Source organism: Panulirus ornatus, chromosome 1 (assembly GCF_036320965.1).
Source record: "Panulirus ornatus isolate Po-2019 chromosome 1, ASM3632096v1, whole genome shotgun sequence".
NCBI lineage: Eukaryota > Metazoa > Arthropoda > Malacostraca > Decapoda > Palinuridae > Panulirus > Panulirus ornatus.
In genome coordinates, this window is record NC_092224.1 from 99970062 (window position 1) to 99992619 (window position 22558).

A 22558-nucleotide genomic window follows, 5' to 3' on the forward strand; every position below is an offset into this window, starting at 1 on the left:
ACTTTAAAGTCTATCTACTACTCATTGTTGTATGTTGACACAATTATACTCGCCTTTCAATGTTGTTATGACCTCTGCATCATCTGCTGACGTGTGTAGATGGGAGTCTCTAATTCAGGGAAGTTATTCATTTGAATGAAGATGAGTGATAGTCCCAGAACAAGCACTTGCGGGACTCCGCTGGTGACCTTAAGGCTGACTGTCGCACCCAGGACTAGAACCCGCGCCGGCCCGTGTGTGCATTATAGTCAGTGACTCACCGTGGTTCACCTCGGAAGCCCGTGTGTGTGTTTGTGTGTGTGTGTGTGTGTGTGTGTGTGTGTATTCTGACATTAAAATTCCCATGGAAATTAACCTTTGATAATGCTCTGTTGATTATTAATTCATGCAAGACAGCATAAATGCAAATCTTGACAGCTTTGATGTCCTGGTGACCATAATCCTATGTAAAAGCTACTCTTGATATCATTAATTGGACATTATGACTCTCAATCTGATTATTGTAGAAGACCAGTGACCCAGCTTTAATTATATGCATTACTGACATGCTACATGTAATTAAGGCTTATAACATGTGGTAAACACTTTAGTAATTAATGTGCATTGCTCATTTGTGAAATTTAATCTGTCTCTTGTTATATCCCAGCGCAGGAAAACTGTATTGGAATCAGTACAACCGAGTGTACTATTTATATTATTATGACATCAAATTGATACGCATCATCTCTCACATTCATCTCTCATCACGGCTTCTCTGAGGCTTCCTATACTGAAATGCGGTTCATTCTAGTGTCTCTAATGGTTCATGGAACAGATGGGGATAATCAGTTATCACTCTTATGACCCACCAGAGAAGTCGAGAGCGCTGGGTTGTGTTGTTTTAGTATCATGAAGATACAATATCTAGTTGAAAGATATAGTATGTTCATGCCGTTCTATTAGCAACGGCTCTGAAATAACGAAGAATTTAATTATGTTCAGATGGATTTCAGCGAAGCTCTTGTATATCCACAAACTTGGCTAGGACAGGCATTCCATTTAACAAATAAAGATTTTCCAAACACTGGCGCAGGGACTTATTTATATATTATGAAGAAACCGCTCGATCATAATGTCTCAGACATTATCTTCACGCAGTATTACCGGACGAATATACTTTTACTGTTGCATTTGCAACGTAGAAAAAATATACCAGGGTTATGCACGGCTTCTGGTTTTGCATGTGATCATCAATATAGAATATTGTCACGACAAAGAAAGTGGATCCCGGAGTAATTTGCTGTTTAGGTGTGAACTATTTCGTGTACAGTATGATGGAAATCTTCACACAACTCTGAGTGTACATCGGGAGTGTTAACGACGTAAAGTTAATCATCCTGGCAGGTGTATGACGTAACACAGGTGTATCATGTATCATAACTGTCACTGGAAAGAGGGGACTTATGTAGGGGGTCACATAATGTGATACAACTGCAACAGGAGCGAGGGAACGTATTTATGCAGGAGCTTCACACGGTATGAAACAACTGATGCAAAGAAGAGGGGCCTTATGGAGCGGTCACGCCGTGTGATACAATTGCTAACAGGAGAAAAGGGACTTTAGAGGGGTCACACCGTGTGATACAACTACAAACAGGAACGAGACTTACTCAAGGGTCGCACAGACCAGTTCTGAAGTGTTTACATTCATCTATAAAACAAAGTCTGTTGCCTGGGTTACGTGCAGGGTAGGTAATATCACCTCACCGTAGAGTTATAGTGACTGGATCAGAGACCCTGCTGGTCTCGTGCATGCAGGGGAGGAGTGAATCACACACTTTACACCTGGGTGACACGCCGGGGTTCTTACCACGGTAATGGAGTGGTGTTATGTGTCGGTTTATTTTTGGAGGGTTCATTTCTGCGGCGGGGCTTTCCTGAGGGGGACGTGGGGGTTGCTGTGTGTGGTTAAGGTAAGGTTACCTAGGTGGATAGAATGTTTATCATCGTGGGAAATTAAGTTAGCGTATATATATATATATATATATATATATATATATATATATATATATATATATATATATATATATATATATATAATTTTCTCTGAAGAATTGAATGTGTGGCAGTCTATTTTAGTGTTTGCTGGTGGCACATTTTAAATCAAAGCCACTGTCTGCTAAGCCTGAATTCAGGTAATGAAGATAAAACCCATCATGACCCTGGTGCTGACTCCCCTCAGTGAACTGCGTCCCTGATCAACATATCGACGCCTGGTATCAGGATCTTTGCCGAGTTTCTATATAAAAACAGAGCGTCACAAGAGAGGGAACCTGTGTACAAAGAACAACTCGTATTTTGAATACGTCTAAAGACTGAACTTCACCACAGAAAGTCACTTCGAGGCGCAAAGTGTGTCAATTATAATGATAATGATAGTAATAGTAATGATAATGTTAATAATAATGATTAATAATAACGAAAAAATAACAATAACAATGATAATGATGATAATGATAGTAATAATAAAAGAAAATAATAATAAACTTTTTAAACGATATGTTCCGAAGTGAGCGCCGTTTTCTAAAGAGTGTTTGGGTAAAGTTGAAATTAGAGTGTACCATCAGGGTCCTCTGTGTCCTTCACATAGAAAACGAAAGTCTTTATTTCTACTTTCTGCTCAGCGTAAGTCTTCACAAAATATTTTGCAGTGATGATGGCCTTGTGTTTTATCCTCAGGAAGTTATATATCCTCTTCATTTTGGATAATTCTTCACATCCAGGAATCTCTCTCTTCTTTGTAAAGACTTCGAGATCAAGCTTAAACCTTGTATTCTAGGTTCATTTTGTTTTTTAGTCCTGAGACACTGCTTATTGAGAGATCTGCATGATATAAAGGAACTTTATTAAGGGCAACAGATATGTCTGGCCTTCTGAGGCTGTTCTTTGATAGTGGAAGATATCAGGAACACAATGAGTGGTGTGGAAAGGCATACTAATGTTCCAAAGAGACGAAGGAAAAATCTGTATACTTTTCATGTAACTAAGGAGGTGAAATATAACGTCAGCTGTGGATCTGAAGTGAAATGTATATCAAGTTTCTTCTTACGGTAATTGTGGTACTGGTTTAAACTACTATCAACACATCCATGAGGCTGAAGAAAAATAACATACTTATAAAAACTTCTTTCTGTGACGCCTTGTACTATACCTGAAGTTTAGCCATATATTTTCTTCGCTCATTTAGGAAGTGTTTTGAGTTCTTTTAGGTCCATCAACCCGTATTATTATTGTGTCGAGGCATAACACAGCTACTGTTGATGATTCACTGAAAAATCTGTGGCTACTTTAAGATAAGTCAATGTGCTTCACAAGTCAGACGTGAACATGGAAAAAGAAGGTGAGTGTTGGTATAATTTGCAAGACTTCTGAACCACAGATGTAATTCAGCATTGATAGCGTGATGGAAAATGTCACCTGCATATTGCTGTATGTGCTTTCGTGACCTAGATATCATGTGTGCCTTGCCAAATGTAAACAAGAAGTGGGTGTCCTCCAGCACCTGTTCTGTGTGTCAAAGAAACATTTAAGTCTTGTGTGCCAGAACTTTTGGTCCCAGTGTTTCACCCACTGCAACAAATCACTGTTCAAAACTTTGCCTCATCTGTTAGGGAGGTAAACAGGGTCTGGATACCGGCAACTTACGATCTTAAATCTTTGCCCACCACTGGCCCGTCCTGTGTGTGTGAGACGATTAGTTCTTTAGTTAATGTTGTGTTATGGACCCGCTGTATGTGTAGACCCTTAATAGGGTCATATGAAGAAGCTATGTTGACAGTAGATGATTCTTGTTTTTTTTCAGCTGCTTTGCACGTGTACAACGAAGGATGGAGTGACGCTGGGAAGGTTAATGATACTGACATAGACTTGCATCATGTTATTACGAAGTTGAAAGCTCGATGGTTGTCTAGTGGCTTATAACCCTTTTTGTAAAGACCAACGAGGTTCCGTCATTCTGTACGGTAGCTGAAGAAACTTTGATTCTTGACTTACTTCCGTAATTTAAACAGATACAGATCGCGTCCTTAACTGAACATAAACACGTAATGTAACAGTAAACCGGCTATTGATCTTTACGAGTATGTGTCTAAAATCTTCGTCAAGCAGAGATGCGACAGGTCATATGAGAGTGTAATTACAGTGAGACCACTCATGACGTACTGGAATTAATCTGTTTCTGGAAATACCGAAGCTTGAGGTGATAATCAACATCTGACTGTGTCTTCGTAACGAGACTACGAATTGTCAAGCCATTACTAAGGATGTACAATATTATCATTGAATTATCAGTTAGATTATGATAGGTAGATAAATGATATGGCAAAACCCCTCACTGGTTATAAAACTTAATCGTCAATCACACATGAGTTCACATGAGAAAGACAGACAACAGGAGCACTGATTATACCACGACTGGGTTGTCTGAAAAAAGAAAATGATTTAACCTGGCCCGAAAAATTCAATTCCACTCAGTACTTTTTCAAGCTATCACCAACTCCACGCTGCTGCACATTAGCCTTCTAGTGTCCCCATTACTGCTATTATTTATACGTTTATATCTGGCGTTTTATTCAAATTATTCCTGAATTCATAAGATATTGTACGTGAGAGGTAGTTTTAATTACGATACACATTTCTAGTGCGGTAATATCAGGGTTCCATTATGTGGGCGACTATACGATTATGAAAATTTTCTGGATGAAAAATAGACTCGTATTCAAGAAACATATAATGTATAACAGAAGAGCGGAAGGACAACTTGCATATATAAGACTAAAAAAGTAAAATAACAGATCTGGGTCAGTCACGCTTGAGCTGTTTTCCCTCACATAAAATATATTAAGCTGAAATTAAAAGCGTATTAGGCCATCTGTTCGTGACTTATAATCGATGATTTATTTACAGGCTGATCATACATTAATCATGAATTAGATTAATCATGATCGGGTTGACCGTATAATATTTCCAGTCATATAATGTAACGAGTTATCCGAAATGTCCCGATATAGCAATTATCTCATTGGTCTATTTACTAGAATACGAACCATACCAAATCAAAAATACGTCAATGAAAGAAATATCAAAAACGCGAGACAGTAAATCAAACGTTTATCAGTGTTTAGAGTAATGTGTTATGACAAGTTAACAAGCGACGCGCGCCGGCAGTTAGAAGTTCCAGTGATCCACGTCCCCACAGCTGCATAGCGAGTCGAGGGTAGAGATATGATTGGCTCAGCCGGATATGAGGAAGGGAAACTGATTGGCTGAGGAGTCCAGTTGTGGTAGGATAGTAGAGGGTAGGACTGGACGGCAACAGATCACGTCAGAAACTCACAGCTACAGCGAGTCATTCGTAGCCTACAGGCATCGGGATATTGGAATCGCCTCGTATATTCTCGTTGGTTAGATTAAGTGGAAACGCAGTAGACATCACGTTGGCGTGGGCCAGCTTGAGTGGTTCTGGTACACCCGTAATACCTGCGGTTCAAGCTTACCTCCTCCTACAGATGTGAGTTGTCTTATACATTTGTAACAATGTTCTGCTGAACTGTGTGGTGTCGGGGATAAATGGTAAATGTCAGTTTGGAACTCTTATGAAAAAACGATATAAGTGTTCGCGATACCTATGTTAAATCCTTTATCAGTTACAAGTGATACATAATAAATGTTAGTGTACGAAGGATGTAGACAATTTGTCAGTTGTTTTAGATTGTAATTGTTTTGGATTATACTCGTCTTTTGTGATAAACAAAAATGTTGACATGTGAAGTAAGATTTAGGCGAAAGATTCGTGCGTTATAAAGGAACACCAAATGTGTATAGGTATCTGAACTCATGGTCCAGGGGGACACTATTATCATCATCAATTCACCCTCAAAGACGTGACCTGGCGTTGACTCGAAGACGTGTCTCGCGAGAACCAGTTCTACCCTGATGAGAGAGAGAGAGAGAGAGAGAGAGAGAGAGAGAGAGAGAGAGGACGCCCAAGGATTCCCCACTTATAACTATGCCAACGTGTGGACAAGTTGCATCGGTGGTTGAACGTTTGGCTGCCTGGCTGGTTGGTTGACGCACGTCGCTTGGCCATGCTCAGAGGTGAGGCTGACTCTCCTCTGCCGTCGGCTGAGGTGTGTATGCCATCACTGCTGACGCCATAGCCAGTGGTTATACGATTGTTTACGAGGATCCACTTTACAAAGTCTGGAATTGTTTGCACCAGGACTCTCGTTAAGTGATACTGAGTGATCTTGCAATATACGCAACAGACACATGATATAAATGTTTACGCATAAATATGTGGATGCTTGTGGTACGCCAGGCGTCGTGCTGTACATTATGACTGGAGAATTACCGCCTTATTTACCTTCTTCATAGCAAGACTATGGGGTGCCAGGTCGGGGGAGGGGGGGAGGGGGGTGATCAGGCTTGTTTAATACACGGCTATAGCTGTGTATTGACATGAATGTAGACTGTAGTGCAATGAACAGGTGTTACTTGGTGATGATAGGATGGACTTATATGTTTGGTCACGTATTATGTTACCCATACAAGAGAAAACTGCGGTATATGGATGAGGAAGATCGTGCAATGAGCAAGGTTGATAACTATTGATTTTGTAAAATCTTGCAGTGAATTTCATTTTGTTGTGAGTATATGAGGACCAAGTGCGACATTCACAAAATCAACCTCGTCGAAATTCATCGCACTGTAGTTTCTCCTACAACAACGCATATCCGTTTTCTAAACCTACCGGTAACGGCTACACAGGTAACTGCTGCCTGACTAACTGCAGCTGTTCTCTAGCTACGATAAGCTAGAGTGAATATCTCTGTTCTTCTACAAGACTTTTGATATGTTGAACCTTGGCAGAAAGTTGGTACGACTTTCACGAGTGTTTTGGTGCGCAGTAACTGCGCATTATGAAAGTCATCCACATCACTACTGTCTCGGGAATCGCTGTATACGACAGCCAACATCCGGATATTGGTGTGTGGGCAGTGCGATCTAGTTCACCTGAGGTCACATATCCCTTCACGGGACAGACTGGATGATGACCTTCCTCCCCTGCTGAGGTGTTGTGAAGCAGACTGTATTGTATAACTATACGGGTGCTGATGGGCAAAGTGATATTCGTTGCGTGTTCATATGGAACGACTTGCTTCGTTTTATGTCGATCTTTTGGTGCAGGTTGTTGCTGCTCCTGCTACAAGGGAGGTGAAGGAATGCTTGAGTCCAGTTGTGTTGCCACAGATGTATTGCTCCAGCCTGATTGTGCAGGTGTAGGGGAAGGAGTGATGCGTTGTTTCCCATCTTCTGCAGAGAAAGATGCTATGCTTTGCTCTCCTGAAACTACAGCAGAGGTAACGCTAAAGATTCGTAACTCTGAAGCAGTGGATGGTGCAGTGATGGGTCGTGCTAGGGCAGATATTGCAATTTGAATCCTGCTGAGGAGAGAATGTTGCAATGTTGATTCCTACTGCAATATTGAGTGCTGCTGGGAAGAGGATGTTACAATATTGGCTCCTGCTGAGGAAAGGATGTTGCAATGTTGGGTCCTGCTAGCGAGTGGATGTTGTCTGGCCACCATAATTCTGCTGCTGCAGGGGAAGGCACGGTGCCTTGTTCCCTTTAAACGACAACAGAGAGTGGAGCGATATACCCTGTAGATGAGCCCGCCTCACTGAACACCCTAGACGTTTCTATAGCCCAAGACTTCATTGTAAGAGGTGGCTTTCCGGCTAGGTGAGCGCAGGTTGGGGTGAGTCTAGGTAACAACACGGATTTAGCTGTGAGGCAGCAGGTACCTGACCCTGAAGGTTGGAACCACAGGCGTGTTGGTGTCCCTCTTTCGCACACTGTCGTCACGGTAGCTGACTATGTACGTGTAAATAAGCCTGCAAGCAACTTTACTACAGGCCAGGCTGCAGGCTGCATGGGTGTGTTAGCGAACAGCATCGTCTTTGAAGCGGCTGACTGTCTGCTGGGAAGTGTGCATTGGGATACATAAGGCAGCTGGTGATGGATTTCCCTTGTCTACATTCTTCAACGAGGGAATACCTAAGCAGGTCCACGAGAGGAAACATGCATTGACCCTAACGACAGAGGATACGAAAATATGCACCTCTGTTATCGTATCGTGTGGCATCTACGAGTGCTGGACTCTCTCTCTCTCTCTCTCTCTCTCTCTCTCTCTCTCTCTCTCTCTCTCTCTCTCTTGACAGATAAAGCTGTTTACAAGTTTTGCATGCGACAAAGCTATTCAGTTAATATTGATCTTCACAGATATCTATGTTGCAGTTCTTTGAGTATTTGATATGGGAAGATTCGGTGATATTTCTCTTGAGAAAGTTCAAGGTTTTACTATAGTATTAGTCTAAATAAAAGAATTGTCATAATTTCTAACGTGAACAAACAAAGCATCGGTAACCTGCCATGTTCTTTTACAATAGTTATGTTGCTTTAGTCTTGCAGAGAGATCCTTGTCCGTCTGCCATGTGAAAAACGTATTACAGCTTTTGCCGGGTATTCTGTCAACACAGTCAGTAGAATTTTCTGGTGATTTTTTTTATTGAAATATTCTCGTTAGTATTTCTGAAGGTCGGAAACTTATTATTAAATGGCAAAACTGAAATATTCTTGGAATCACGTGAAGATTCGGGGTTAACTAAAAAAAATGATTTCTGTGCCAAATTTGAGATCATACTTAAAGTACTGCATCCAATACTGTATATATTTTCAAACGCTTCATCCAAGAATTGTGGAATGCATGCTGTTTATGTGATGCCCGAAGGAACATTGGTGGGAAAGTTGATTGTTTAATTCTTCACGTTGTGCTGAGTGATAACGAATATGTGAACCAAAAAATTGGTAGGTTTGACGTAAATGCTGAAATTTGATATGTTGCCAACTCTATGGATTAAGCATTCCAAGGCTGTTAACATATAATTTCTCTGTTTTATCGATAAACTTGATAAGCACCAAATTCTAAGCAAGAGGAGAAATGTGTAAATTCACATTTGTTGGCCAGATACAAAGAACATCTACGTACCTAAACCAACTTTGCCTTGGAGAGGGATATATTCCTCAGTAATTCTGTTGTTTAAGAAAGCAGCTCATAAGAAACTCGGAGACCAATAATCAATATGGTTGAGGAAGTAATGTAACTTTGCGTAGAGAATCGAAGAGAGTTATACGACAAAGTAAACGTCAATATGAAGCGTATATTGCTGAAAATAGTATGATACCTTTCGGAGTTTGACAATTAACTTGGAAGCAAGAGAGTAGTTACCTGGTCACTTTGTGCATTAGTTACGGAAAACCTTAATTTGGCAACTAAGCCATGTCAGGAGCATCAAGAGTTTTTCTTGTATCTGTATTTTCAAAAGAGGACACAACCCATGTTCTAAATCCAGTTTCTTTAATGAGAGAGGAAAACTTTCTTCAACAAAGTGACGTAAGATAAACACGTCTTATCAGCAATAAACGAAATATAGATGAATAGAATAAAGCCCTATCAGAACAGTGACACTGGCGAAAGATATGTTAGTTACGCCCTTGACTGCCAAACTCTTTTCAATACCGGAAAAGTTCATGATGAATGGAAGTTTGCCATTGTAACACCGATATTCATAAAGAAATGTAATAAATAACCGCCCGGAAATTATCATCTAATTAGTTTAACATCTGTAGTTAGAAAAACTGATGGAAATCATCATTTGAAAAAGAAATGTAAACCATTCAGAAGATCAATACTTGATAACCAGTCCTCGGCAAGATTTTTGACGAAATCACTCGTGTCGGTAAATCTGGTTTTCATTTATGAGGTAGTCAACACGTATGGTAAAGAATAATCAATTGATATAATCTCTTTAGATTTTCAAAGGTTACTTCCAAAAATTAATTCACAGGGCATTGATGTGATTGTACTTTAGTGATTAGGAATCTGGTAGACTGGCCGTAAACAGACAGTTGCGATTAATAGCGAAGGCTCAGAATGGTTAGGCGTAAGAAGTGGAGTGCCACAAGGATCAGTCTTGGGACCGGTTAGTTCCCTCATATATGGCAATGATATCAATAATGTTCTTCATTGCAAGGTATCAAAATTCGTTGATGATACAAAGCTAGGAAACAAATCTGCAAAAAAAATTCAAACGTCAACGGCTTGAAACTGATGAAGAGCTCAAAGGTGGCAAATGAATTCTAATATCGATCCTTGCAAAGTGATACATATCGGTAGCAAAAAGAAGACAAGCTACAGGATTCATTCTTTTGAACTACGTGAGTTGGATTCATATCTGTCTGGGGTTAAGAAAGTGATTGGAGATTTATTCGCAGATGCTGATGTATATGTATATTTCCTTTTCATACATATTCGCTATTTCCCGCGCTAACGAGGTAGCGCCAAGAACGGATGATTGAGCCTGAGAGGGAAAAATCCTCATTTGGCCCCTTCTCTGTTCCTTCTTTCGGGAAAGTAAACCAGGAGGGGAGGATCTCCATCACGCCATGATAGAATATGCCATCATCATCGTTAAAGGATACCATACCAGATGAAAGTCCTCCTCTTTCTTCTTGTTGGCGATCCTTCCCTCTCCCTCTCTCTGCCTCACCCCAAGCTTTCATTTTCACACGTTCCCCTCTCTCAACGTGCCTGCCTCACCCTCTGCCTTTCCCCTTTCCTCTGTGGTCAGAATAAATTGATGTTCAACAACCGTCTTATTGGGAATGTGTAGAGGACATAGAGGTATTGGCAGTGGCAACACTGGCCGTAGGGGTAGTCAGAGAAGGCGGTGCTGGCAATAGTGGGAGCTACTGCAGTAGTACCAAGCATAAAAGAAAGTTTTTTAGTCCCTCAGTCAGACATTTTCTGCTTAATCTGTAGAATAGTAATACATCGACTCCATTGGTATCATAGATAGAATTATTCTCGAGTTTTTATAGGTATTACTTTGGTTCTTATTCTATTTCAAATCTATTTTTCCCCATGTCTGTCTCTTCAACTCTCTATATCTCTCCCTCTCTCTCTCATTTTTTTTCCCTCATCCCCTCTCCCTCTTCTTGGCAGTTCATGAATTACTATTTTGACAGTGTGTTTCACGAAGAAGTTCCGGAACACATGGATGCACTTTGGACAAAACTATCTCTTGATGTTCTCCTCACTGAGGTATTTCATATTCGTTACAATTATCTTCATCTTTTAAAAAATAACTGAAATGAGACCTGAAATTTGTTATACATTTTAATGCATTCACTTTAGAGCGAACGGAAATAATCTTAACCTTCAACAGCTAATGCTATTATGAAATAAGTGATAACTTTTGAGAACATATCAGATTGAAGTGTAAGCATATAACTTTGAAGGACTGATGCCAGCTTGGGAGAGATCTGGAACCTAGGGCTCATCCCAGTATGAGACAGAAATAAATTGTTTTGAAGGTTCATAATACCAGCTTGAAGTAGATATAAAACCTTTATACAGTTCATGCAAACAGAAATATTACTTTTAAAGCGTTCATGTTAGTCTGAAAATATAATGCCTTTTAATGGCATACCAGCATATAGCAGTTACTGATGATCCATGAGTTATGACGGAAGTTCGAAAGAGAAACATGTTTCAGGTTCTATGACAGCTTGAAAAGTCCAAGAAAGTTCGAAATTCAAAGATATGATGGAAACATGTATTACAGTCGTAGCCAGTAAAGCTTTTTACCAACTTAGAAACTGATAACCATTTTCAGTACCATATAGGTTTGATTTAGAGAAATAGAAAACTTTGACGTATTAGACTAGCTTGAAATAGAAATGAGTCTGTTAAACTCTAAGGTATCATACAAGCTTTGTATAGAAAATGACAACGGATATGACTTTATCCTGAAATAGAGAGACACTGAACACTTGTAAGGTATCATGTCAATATGAAATGAAATTGAAATAGACTGAAAGTGATACCTTGGAGGCTAGAAGACCTGAATACGCTTCCAGGAGCTGGAGAATAAATGGAACCGTAAAATATTAGGGGGACATTAAATTGATTGAGAAAATTAATGGAAACTAGATTACACACGATTCACTTTACACAAAGGCAGTTCAGGCATGAGATACAACTAAAAGGTTTGACAATAATCACCAGTATGATGGAGAGCAACGTTGTGTCTTTGTTAACTGGTGTAAGAAAATGAATGTTTGTTATAGTGAATGTTTGGAGTGGATGTTGAGTATTTGGTGTTGATGATAAATGGATGCAACTAATAGTAGATGTTTGATCTTGATATGGAAACTTGGCTGTGATATGAGTTCTAATGTTGGAGACCGGGTATTAGTGATGGGTGATTGAAATGTGAAGATGAATAATGTGTTAGTTATGGGGACAATTGGTGGCACAGGGTGTTCAGTAGTGTGCATGTAAATGATGAAAAATTTTTGTAAAAGGACTGGTGATTGAGAATGACTGGATTAAAAAGAGGGACATGCACAAATAGATGTATGTTAGTAGGAAAGATTGTGAGCGGGTATTATTGGATTGTGCGCAAGTTGATAGGCGTGTAAAAGAGAAACTTCTGGATGTAAGTGCGTTGAGGGAGGCAGCTGGTGGGATGTCTGATCATTCCCTTGTAGAGGTTTGTGGAAAGGAAGAAACATTATGGGTGAGGAAAGAGTGGTAAGAGTAAGTGAGCCTGGAAAAGAAGCTTTTGTGAAGAAATTCCAAGAAAGACCGCGTGTAGAATGGCAAAAGGTGAGAGCAAACGAAGCCATGGGAGTCGGTGAGGAATAGAAGGTACTTAGGGAAGCGATGCTGGCGTGTGTGAGAGATGCGTGTGGCATGTGTAAGATTGAAGGTGAGGAGATCAGAAAGGGCATTGAGTGTTGGGAGGAAATAAAGTTGTTAGTGAGAGGAAAAAGAGTTATAGAAGAATTTACAGAGAAGGATTGCACACAACTGGGAAATGTATAAAAGAAAGCGGCAGAAGGTCAAGAGGAAGGTGCAAGGTTTAAAAAGGAGGGCAAATGAGAGTTGGGGTGAGAGAGTATCGGTAAACTTTAGGGAGAATAAGATGCTCTGGAAAGAGTTTAGTAATGCAGGTGGGAACATCGGTGAAGGGGGCAATGGGGATGTGATAAGTTAGTGATGAAGTGAGGAGGAGATGGTGTAGGTATTCTGAAGGACAGTTGAATGTGCTTGATAATAGCCTGGCAGATGTGGGGTGTTTGCGGCGGGTTGATATGCAAAATGAGGGTCGTGCCACGAGAGTGATCTGATGAGGAGAGAAGATGTAGTGAAAATTTGGCTGCTGAAGTGAACATTTAAGAAAGGGGGTGACTGTGTTGATAGGCTCAGTAGGATTTTCAGTGTATATATGGATCATGGTGACGTGCCTGAGGATTGGCGATATGCATGTTTAATGCCACTGTGCAAAGGCAAAAGAGATAAAGACGTGTGTTCAGGCTTCAGAGGAATAAGTCTAAGTGTATCTGGTAAGCTGTCTGGGCAAATTGTAATTGAAAGAGTGAAGTCATGTACGAAGCATCAGACTGGGGCGGAACTGTGGTTTCAGAAGTGATAGATGATGTGTGGATCAGGTGTTTGCTTTATGTGATGTGTGTGACAAATACCTAGAAAAACTGATAGATTTGTATGTAGTATTCATGGATCTTGAGAAAGCACGTGCTAGGACTGATAGAGGTGCTTTGAGGAAGATCTTAAGAATATACATATCGTGGAAGGAAAGCTGTTAGAAGCAGTAAAACGTTTTTATCAAGGATTTAAGTGATACGAGTGATTAGGAAGAAAGGTGATTGATTGATTTGAAATGAAGGTTGGATGGGGAGGTTAGGAAGGTAAATGAATTTTTTTAGAGAGTGGCGAATATGTAATCTGTAGGCGATGAGAGAGTTTGGGAATAAGTCAGCTGTTGTTGCTGATGATGCATCACTGGTAGCAGATTCCAGCGAGAAACGGCAAAAGTTGGTGACAGTCTTGGAGATCGTGTAATGGAACGTTGAAAGTAAATGATAATAAAAGCGAAGTTGACAGTTTTAGCAGGGTTGAGGAACAGGTTAGTTTGGTTGTGAGTCTGAATTGAGAAAAATGGATGAATTGAAATTCTTGAATACCTGAGAGTGGATATGTCGGCATTTGGAACCATGGAAGCGGAAGCGAGTCATGGAGTGGGGGAGGAGACGAAGGTTCTGGGAGCACTGAAGAATGTGGAAAGAGGTCGTGATCTGGGAGGGCACAAATGGGCATGCTTAAAGGTACAGTATTCCCAACGATGTTATGTGGATGTAAGGCATGGGCTATAGATGATGTGTGGAAAAAGTGTATGTAATAGAAATAGATAATGTTTGAGGACAATCTGTGTTGTGAGTTGGTCTGATCGAGTAAGTAATAAAAAGGATAAGAAAGAGCTCTAAAAGTAAAGTGTGGTTAAGAAAGCTAAAGAGGGAGTGCTGAAATTGTTTGAACGTATGGAGAAAATGAGTGAGGAAAGGTTAATAAAAAGGATATGTGTATCAGAAATGGAGGGAACAAGAACAGAGAGACCAAACTGGAGATGGAAAGATGAAATGAATTTGAGAGATGGGGCCTACACATGCAGGATGGTGAAAGGCATGCATGGGATGGAATGAATGATATATATATATATATATATATATATATATATATATATATATATATATATATATATATGTCTGTTAGTGATTGTGTATTGGTAACGTGGCAAGATGTGTTTATTGGTGTTGTGAGATTTTTGGTGCATGATTACGTTTTTCGCTACTAGGTTGAAAAAGTCTTGTATTAACTTTTCTTAATTCCTATATGTAAAGACTTGTCCCGGGAAGAAAAGGTTTTGATGTTGCAAGAGGAAAACCATTAGAGCAATCAGTTAATGAGCATGAAGTATGAGGGTTAGGTTTAACTGACTTTCTTTCTGTCAGATACGAAATTGCCAAACCTTTAACCTATATTCATAATGATTCTCTCCAGGATGGAATAATCCCGCAAGACTGGAGGCTGGCAGACGTCACTCCTATGTTTAAAAAGGAAACCGTGAAATGCCTGGCAATTATCGTCCAATTAGCCTCTCATCAGTTATATGTAAACTTCAGCAGTAGATGATAATATATAAAATCATAGCTTACTTTGAACAACATATTCCAATCAGTAATATACAGAATGGTTATAAAAGCCACAGATCATACCCTGCAAACTAACTTCAGCTTTCTCATGAATTATTTACTATCAGCCACAAGACTAAAACAATAAATCTCATATTCCTGGACTTCCAGAAATCATTCGACAAAGTCCCCCACGTTGAATTAACGCATAAAGTCTGGGACTTGGGGATTACCGGCTGTATAGGAAACTAGATAGAAGCCTGGATATGGCAGAGAGTCGCAGTGAATGGAGAATCGTCACTGTGATCACCTGCTACAAGAGAGGATCCATCACGGATCCGTCTTTGGGCCCATACTTTTCATCTATATCGACGATATTGACGTAGGGCTGAATACTTTCGTGTCCACATTAGCAGATGACACAAAGATCGGCAATGCTATAGTAACTGAAGAAAATAAACTAAGATTACAAAAGGATATATATATATATATATGAGATAATTGAATAATCTAAGTATTGGCAAATGCCATTTAACATCAATAAATGTAAGTTGTTGAAAACTGGAAACTTAAACAAAAATTCTTTTATGAACTGACGTGGGCCACTAGGTAAAGGACATCCCCTAGTGTGATAGATCTAGGCGTCACGGTCTCCAGCATGTATAACTTCTCCCAGTTCTGTAACGAAGGTACCGAGAGAACAAGTGGGACATTAGGATCAGAAACTTTACTGACTCGAGGAGTAAGCTTCCGAGACATGTTGTATGGAGCAACACTGTTAATACCTTCAAAATTAGGTTCGATCATCTCTTGTGAGTTCCTGGTGTTGAATGGTTCTTATAATTAGTCGTCATAACATGGTTGTGTAATGTGCTACCTTTTCATCCACTGATATTGCTCTGGCGCCATGCTACAGGAACTTACCAATGCTGATTAACCCGTGTTGCCTGCTATAAGGGAACGAGAAAGAATTATTGTATCATTTCCCCACAGCAGGAGTTATATGGGCATGGCAAGTTGCGAAGCTGCAGGTCGGAGCTTATCCTGAGTATTGTTTTGATAAAAAAAAATGATGTTGGGATGCATGTGATGCATGTCGTTGGTAATGGAATGAATGACGTACGCATTCACAATCGTCCACTATTCTGACTCGTGAAAAATTTCCATAAGGCGTATCAATCCTGCAACATAGTTTTTCTACATCTTCACCGTCCTGTGTGTTGCCGCCGGAGGGAGAGTAGGTCGGGGAGAGGGGCTTTAATTTACTCTTCTTTTCTTCAGCTTCTTTTAAAAGGACCACATTGTTTGCTTGTTTGTATTTCATCAGTTGTATTAACGCCAGTCCACATCGCCTGGACCTTGGATCGTCGTGGTCTGTGTACCGATGTAACTCTATGTAAACTCTGTCTCTCTCTCTCTTTTTCTAATAATGTGTGTATGTGTACGTATATATTGATCTGTTCATCACACTAGTCCGTGCTGATACTTGGGAAGGTGAAATCGCAATTCGATAGTTCGTATGATTCTGTCTAACAAGTAATTTTTCTAAACATGTGGCACGACATGTTTCGTGGAGCCAATCCGTCTCATCAGGTGCCAATAATTCGTAAAGTTTTTAAATCGCAACACCACCACAAAACCTCGGTCTCAACTCTGCCATTCTGGACGACACACTGGCCAGTGTGTCGTCCATACAACACCAGTGAGACAACCATACCTCCAAATATACTCGATTTCGCCCTCCCACATAGTGATCCGTCTTGCCACACATTCTATAGCACTCTCGGGATCTTTACCACCCTCCCCACACTAAGACTCGCTTCAGCTTCCATGGCTCCACTCGCTGTCATGCCACTCCTAGATATCTAAAACACATTGCGTCCTCCAATATTTTTCTCCATCGAAACTCTCATCCCAGATAACCTGTCTCTTTGCCCTACTAGACCTAATAATCTCGCCTGTATACACGTTCACTCTCGACTGTTGCCACTCACTCACTCTTCTATAATCAGAAACTAATTCTTGCAGGCTTTCACTTGAATCTGGAAAGAGCCTTGTGTCCTCGGCACACAGGAACTGACTCGTCTCCCAAACACCCCCAACTCCTACCTGACCGCAGACATAACGTTCTCCCTAAAATCCACTCATTTCTTGCATCATAAATCTCGCTTTATGCAACTATTAATTCAGTCTCTCTTCACACAGACATATCTTTCAGGATCACTTACTTTCACCATCCTCTTCCCACTAATAGTATATTCTCTTTACCAAAACCATTACAATCTCATTCTGTTTCACAAAGAAATATTCAGATATTCAAAAGGTGTCCATTTCAGCTCGCTCACATCCAGCAACTTTTCCTTTAAGCGCTTGCCAATTAACACACAATCCAGTAAGGCCTATTGGCTCCAGTCCCACTCATTAAGGTAAGATTATGCATGCACATGTTCTTAAGATAAGTATTCTCAATCGCCACTACAATTATGTATACTGATAATAGGTTGCGATGTGAGGTATCGAAATTCATAGAGAATACCAAGCTGGGAAATATATCTACCGTTAAATTTGAACATCTGCATCTTCATGATAACATATATAAGGCTGATGGACCATTTTTATAGATGGCAAATTAATTCAAATTGTAGTAAGTACAAGGTTCTGTTTATACTACGGTATAGATTTTGATTAACAACGAGAAGTAAAGAAGGAAGAAGACTTGGGAGAAAAAAAATCTCTGACTTAAAGCCAAGTAATTGCTACACAGCAGCAATGAAATAGGCGAACAAAATTCTTGGATTTATTGCTGGGTCTTTCCAACCTAAACCCTCGCTCTTTACAATTCACTGGTTCGTCCCCATCTTGAATACTGTGTTCAGATTTAATCACCCTACTTGAACACGGACAAAATGGAGAGAGTACAGCCCTGAGCTGTCAAGATGATTCCCGGACTGAGAAACCAATCCGATGAGAGCCGACTAAACGACTTGAATAGATTTAGCTTAGAAAAAAGCAGGTTAAGAGATGATCTAATATCGGTATCCAAATTTATCAAAGGCTTTGATAATCTTGATTGAACAAGATAAATCTTGATTCGTCTTGATTCAATCGTTGTAATGGATACAAACTCATAGGCAAATGTTTCACCTCGAATGAGGCGACGTATTCTTTCTTCAATCGGATTACACAAGAATAGAAAGGATTTCACTTTCCACTCCTCCCACTCCCATTAGTTGCTTCCTACGAGACGCTGGAGATAAATGGGTAGTTAGGATAAAGGAGTGTATCATCGTGTTGTCAAAAGTTATGTGAAAGGTGAAGAGAGTGTTTGTGTTTATGGATTGAGCTCCAGCATTGCACGTGCATATGAAACAGAAGAGGAAAGACAAGAACCTGGGTTAAGGAAGGAGAAGGCGAAAGCTACTGCACTGCTGACTCTCTGCATAGCTGTCAATTCATTACTCCTCCTGACACCCAAGGAGTAGTACTTCTCTGGTCGTTGTTTGTCAACCACCTTACATATGTATATATATATATATATATATATATATATATATATATATATATATATATATATATATATCATCGCCATTAGCGAGATAACCCCAGGAACAAACGAAGAAAATCTGCATCCTTTAGCATCCAGTCTCTAGATGTCATGTGTTATGAACCAAAACCACAGCTCCCTATCCACAATCAGGCCCAGCGCATCTTTCCATGGTTTACCCCGGACGCTTCACATGCCCTGGTCCAGTCATTTGAGAGAACGTCTACCCCACTATATCATATCGTTCCAATTTACTGTATTCTGTGAATGCCTTTCACCCTCCTGCGTGTTCAGGCCCCAGTTGCTCAAAATCTTCTTTATTCCGTCTGCAATTTAGTCTCCCAGCTCTCCTTATTCTCTCCACTTCTGACACATATAGACTCGTTTTGTCAACTTTTTCTCACTCATTCTCTCCACATGTCCAAACCATTTCAGCATAATCTATTCACCTCTTTCAACCACTCTTTTTATTACCACGCATCTCTTAACCTTTCATTACTTACTCGATCAAACCACCTTACACCACATATTGTCGTCAAACTTTTCGTTTTCAACACGTCCATCCTCCTCCGCACATCCTTATCTATTACCCATGCCTTGCATCCATAAGATATTTTTGGGACTACTTTTCCTTCAGATATATCCATTTTTGCCATCTTATATAGCGTTCTCTCTTTCTACACATTATTCAGTGCTCCCACCTTATAACTCGCTTCCGCTCCGATGGTTCCATTCGCTTCGATGTCCACTCCCAGACATCAAAAATACTTCACTTCCCCAGTTTTCTTTTCATTCAAACTCTCAACAAGTAACCTTTTCCTCAATCCTGCTAAACTTAATAATTTTGTTTTTATTCACGCTTACTCTCAACTTCCTCCTGTTACACACTCTTCCAAACTGTCACCAACTTCTGCAGTTTCCCACTCCAATCCGCCACCAGTGCTGTATCATCGGTGAAGAAGCACCGACTCGCTTCCAAGGTCCTCTCATCCCCTGGAGACTGCATACTCGCCTCTTTCTAAGACTTTCACATATACCTACCTCACCACTCGTCTATAAACAAATTGAACAACCATGGTGACATCACACACCCCTGCTGCAGACTAACCTTCACTCGGAACCATTCACTCTCCTCTCCTACTCGCACACATGCCTTACGCCCTTGATTAAAACTTCTCATTGCTTTTAGAACCTTTTCTCCAACACTGTATATTCTTAAGATCATCCACAAGGCATCTCTATCAACCCTATCATATGCTTTCTCCATGTCCATAAATGCCATACACAGATCCATCTAAGTACTTTTCGCACACATTCTTCAAAGCAGACACCTGATCCACATATCCTCTACCACTTCTGAAACTATATTGCTACTTCCCAATCAATCAGTACCCTCTCATATAACATCAGGATTACTCAACAAACTTATACCTTAGTAATTTGAACAATCACCTTTATCCCCCTTGCCTTTGTACAATGGCACAATACATGCATTCCTCTAATTCTCGGGTACCTCACCATGATCTGTACATATAATAAAAATCCTTGCCAATCAATCAGCAACATAGTCACCCCTTTTCTTAAGAAATTAAACTGCAGTACCATCCAGTCTAGCTGTCTTGCAGCATTTCATCTTGCGTAAAGTTTTCACCATCTCTTCTATCCTCATTAAACCACTCTCCATGATTCTCTCACCTCGCACACCACCCCGACCTAAACACCCTACATCTGCACTCTATCATCACATTCAATACTCCTTCAAAATTCTCACTTTATCTCCTCGTCATTCCATCTTGGATTATCACTTCATCTTGTGCCCTTTCACCGATATTCCAATTTGTTCTCATGTTTTTCGCACATCATTACAAAATCATGAGAATGGGACTAACACGAGTAGTTTCTTAGAAATAGATTAATTTTTTGTCTATAAAGTGGAGTCTCTAGGATAGATGTTACGGTGATGTCAAGTATGTGTACCGTGGTAAGTGCTGAAATCATTGACGCTTCAAAGGAAATAGGAAATCCTTCTTGCCCAATGTCTGTCATAACGTGTGTGTGTATATATATATATATATATATATATATATATATATATATATATATATATATACATGTATATGTATTCACTCAATGTATATTGAATGAGTAAAAGCATATTTCAATGAAGTTTTCCACGTTATCTTGTGTAAAACAAATTTCAACGAAGGTAATATTAGTCTATATCTTCCTTTCTATCTATCTTGCGAAGAGTCTTAAAAAGACGTGTAGGAAGACGCTGGATTCTCTGAGGCATTAAACCTAACTACGTTACGTCCGCCTTACTGAGAGATCCAATCCAGATCTAAGTTTACAGAAGTGTTTGTAACGAGCCACGACGTAGATCAAGCAAAAGAAGATGGAGAAGATTTGAAAGAATCGGAGGAATGCAGAAGAGTCGGGTCACCAGAGGATGAGTGAACTTGTGTAATTTGTTAAAGGAAGAAACGTCTTTGATGGATGAAAGAAAGAGAAGACAAAGCCTGAGTAAAATCGATGTAATTAGAGGAAATGGAAAAATTTGGTAAAAAGACTTTGTAAGCAGTTGAAAATAATGAAAGTAAGCCAGACGAAGAGAAAACGGGAAACGTGAAAACAGAGGGAGAAGAAAACCGAATAAGTGAAGCAGTGAGGTTAGACTCCCTGTGCCACAGCCTATCAGAAATCTTCTATATAACAAAAGTTAAAACTTGAGGTTGTGACTGAAGACGCTTAAGGAAATGAGATTTGAGGAGATGTCGTAGGAAGGTCACAGGTCTTGGATATCAGCTGTATTTACATTTTGGTGAACCATATTTGAATAGCTCATGTAACCTCGTTATCAAATATGCTTTGATTACTCCACATTTCTATCTCGCTAGAAAGTCACACTTGGTACTGAGATTTCCTTAATCTGTCTAAAAGGTACACTCGAACACAACTTCAAGTATTGAAGCCAAAAGACAAAGCAAGCATCATAGAATACATAAGCATCCGTAAAGTTAGTTACATCCTCATGCAGAGCGATGAATTCAAGAAACTGCAGAGGAGGATTTCCAGCCCCTACTCCCCTCCCTTTTAATCGCCTTCTATGACATACTGGAAATGAGTGGGAAGTATCCCCTCCCCGTCCCCAGGGATATCCTATCCCCAGGGAGGTTACTGTGAGTGTAGAATTAATGAGTATGTTGTATGGCTGTAGAAATAAGTACTGGAGGAGAGCGAGTGTCGTTTGTACATGCCTGGGGATCGAAGTTTCAGATAAGTGTATATTTGGTGGAGCAGAGTTTATGACCGAGTCCGGAGGGCTGTGTTTTTTTTAGTGGTCGTCATGTCACTGTTTTGTGCATATGTTTTGACAAGGAATTGTGATTATGGGTCACTAAAGTGTGAAACGGAGGGAAGTTTTCTTTCTACTAATGGTATAGTGACTGGTTATGGTGCTGTCTGGGCGGGATGTGTCTGGGGCTGTTGCAAGTATGCGGTCGCCGAACTTACTAAAGTGGGCTTGTTGTACAGGTGGTATCTTTGTTTCGTTGTGGAGGTGTTGTGTTTATGGTTGCTAGGCAGTTAGTGATTGATCCGAGAGCCATGCTTTGTTTGCTCTGTAGCCTGGCTATGTTGGCTTTAAACAGGGTGGGCGACCAGGGAGACGAGGTGCAGTCCAGGGTAAAGTGGATGAATTGATTGTTGAGATTTACTGTGGGATTTTTAGAGGACGTTTAGTTGCTTTGTTTACTGCGAGAAAGTATGCGTATTTACTGATATATTCTTTTGTTATATATTCATCTAATCATAATATTAATTGTGTATTTCTCAGCGTGATACTTAATATAGTTGTTT

General features: G+C 40.1%; 1 long non-coding RNA gene across 1 annotated transcript in view; it reads left to right on the forward strand.

The window, feature by feature from the left end:
• Nucleotides 1-5371: 5371 nt before the first annotated feature.
• LOC139752946 (uncharacterized) overlaps nt 5372-22558 on the forward strand; it is a 95689-nt gene continuing 78502 nt past the window's right edge. The window contains exon 1 of the long non-coding RNA XR_011713625.1: nt 5372-5548. This is a non-coding gene — a long non-coding RNA (uncharacterized lncRNA). The remainder of the gene's footprint in view (nt 5549-22558) is intronic.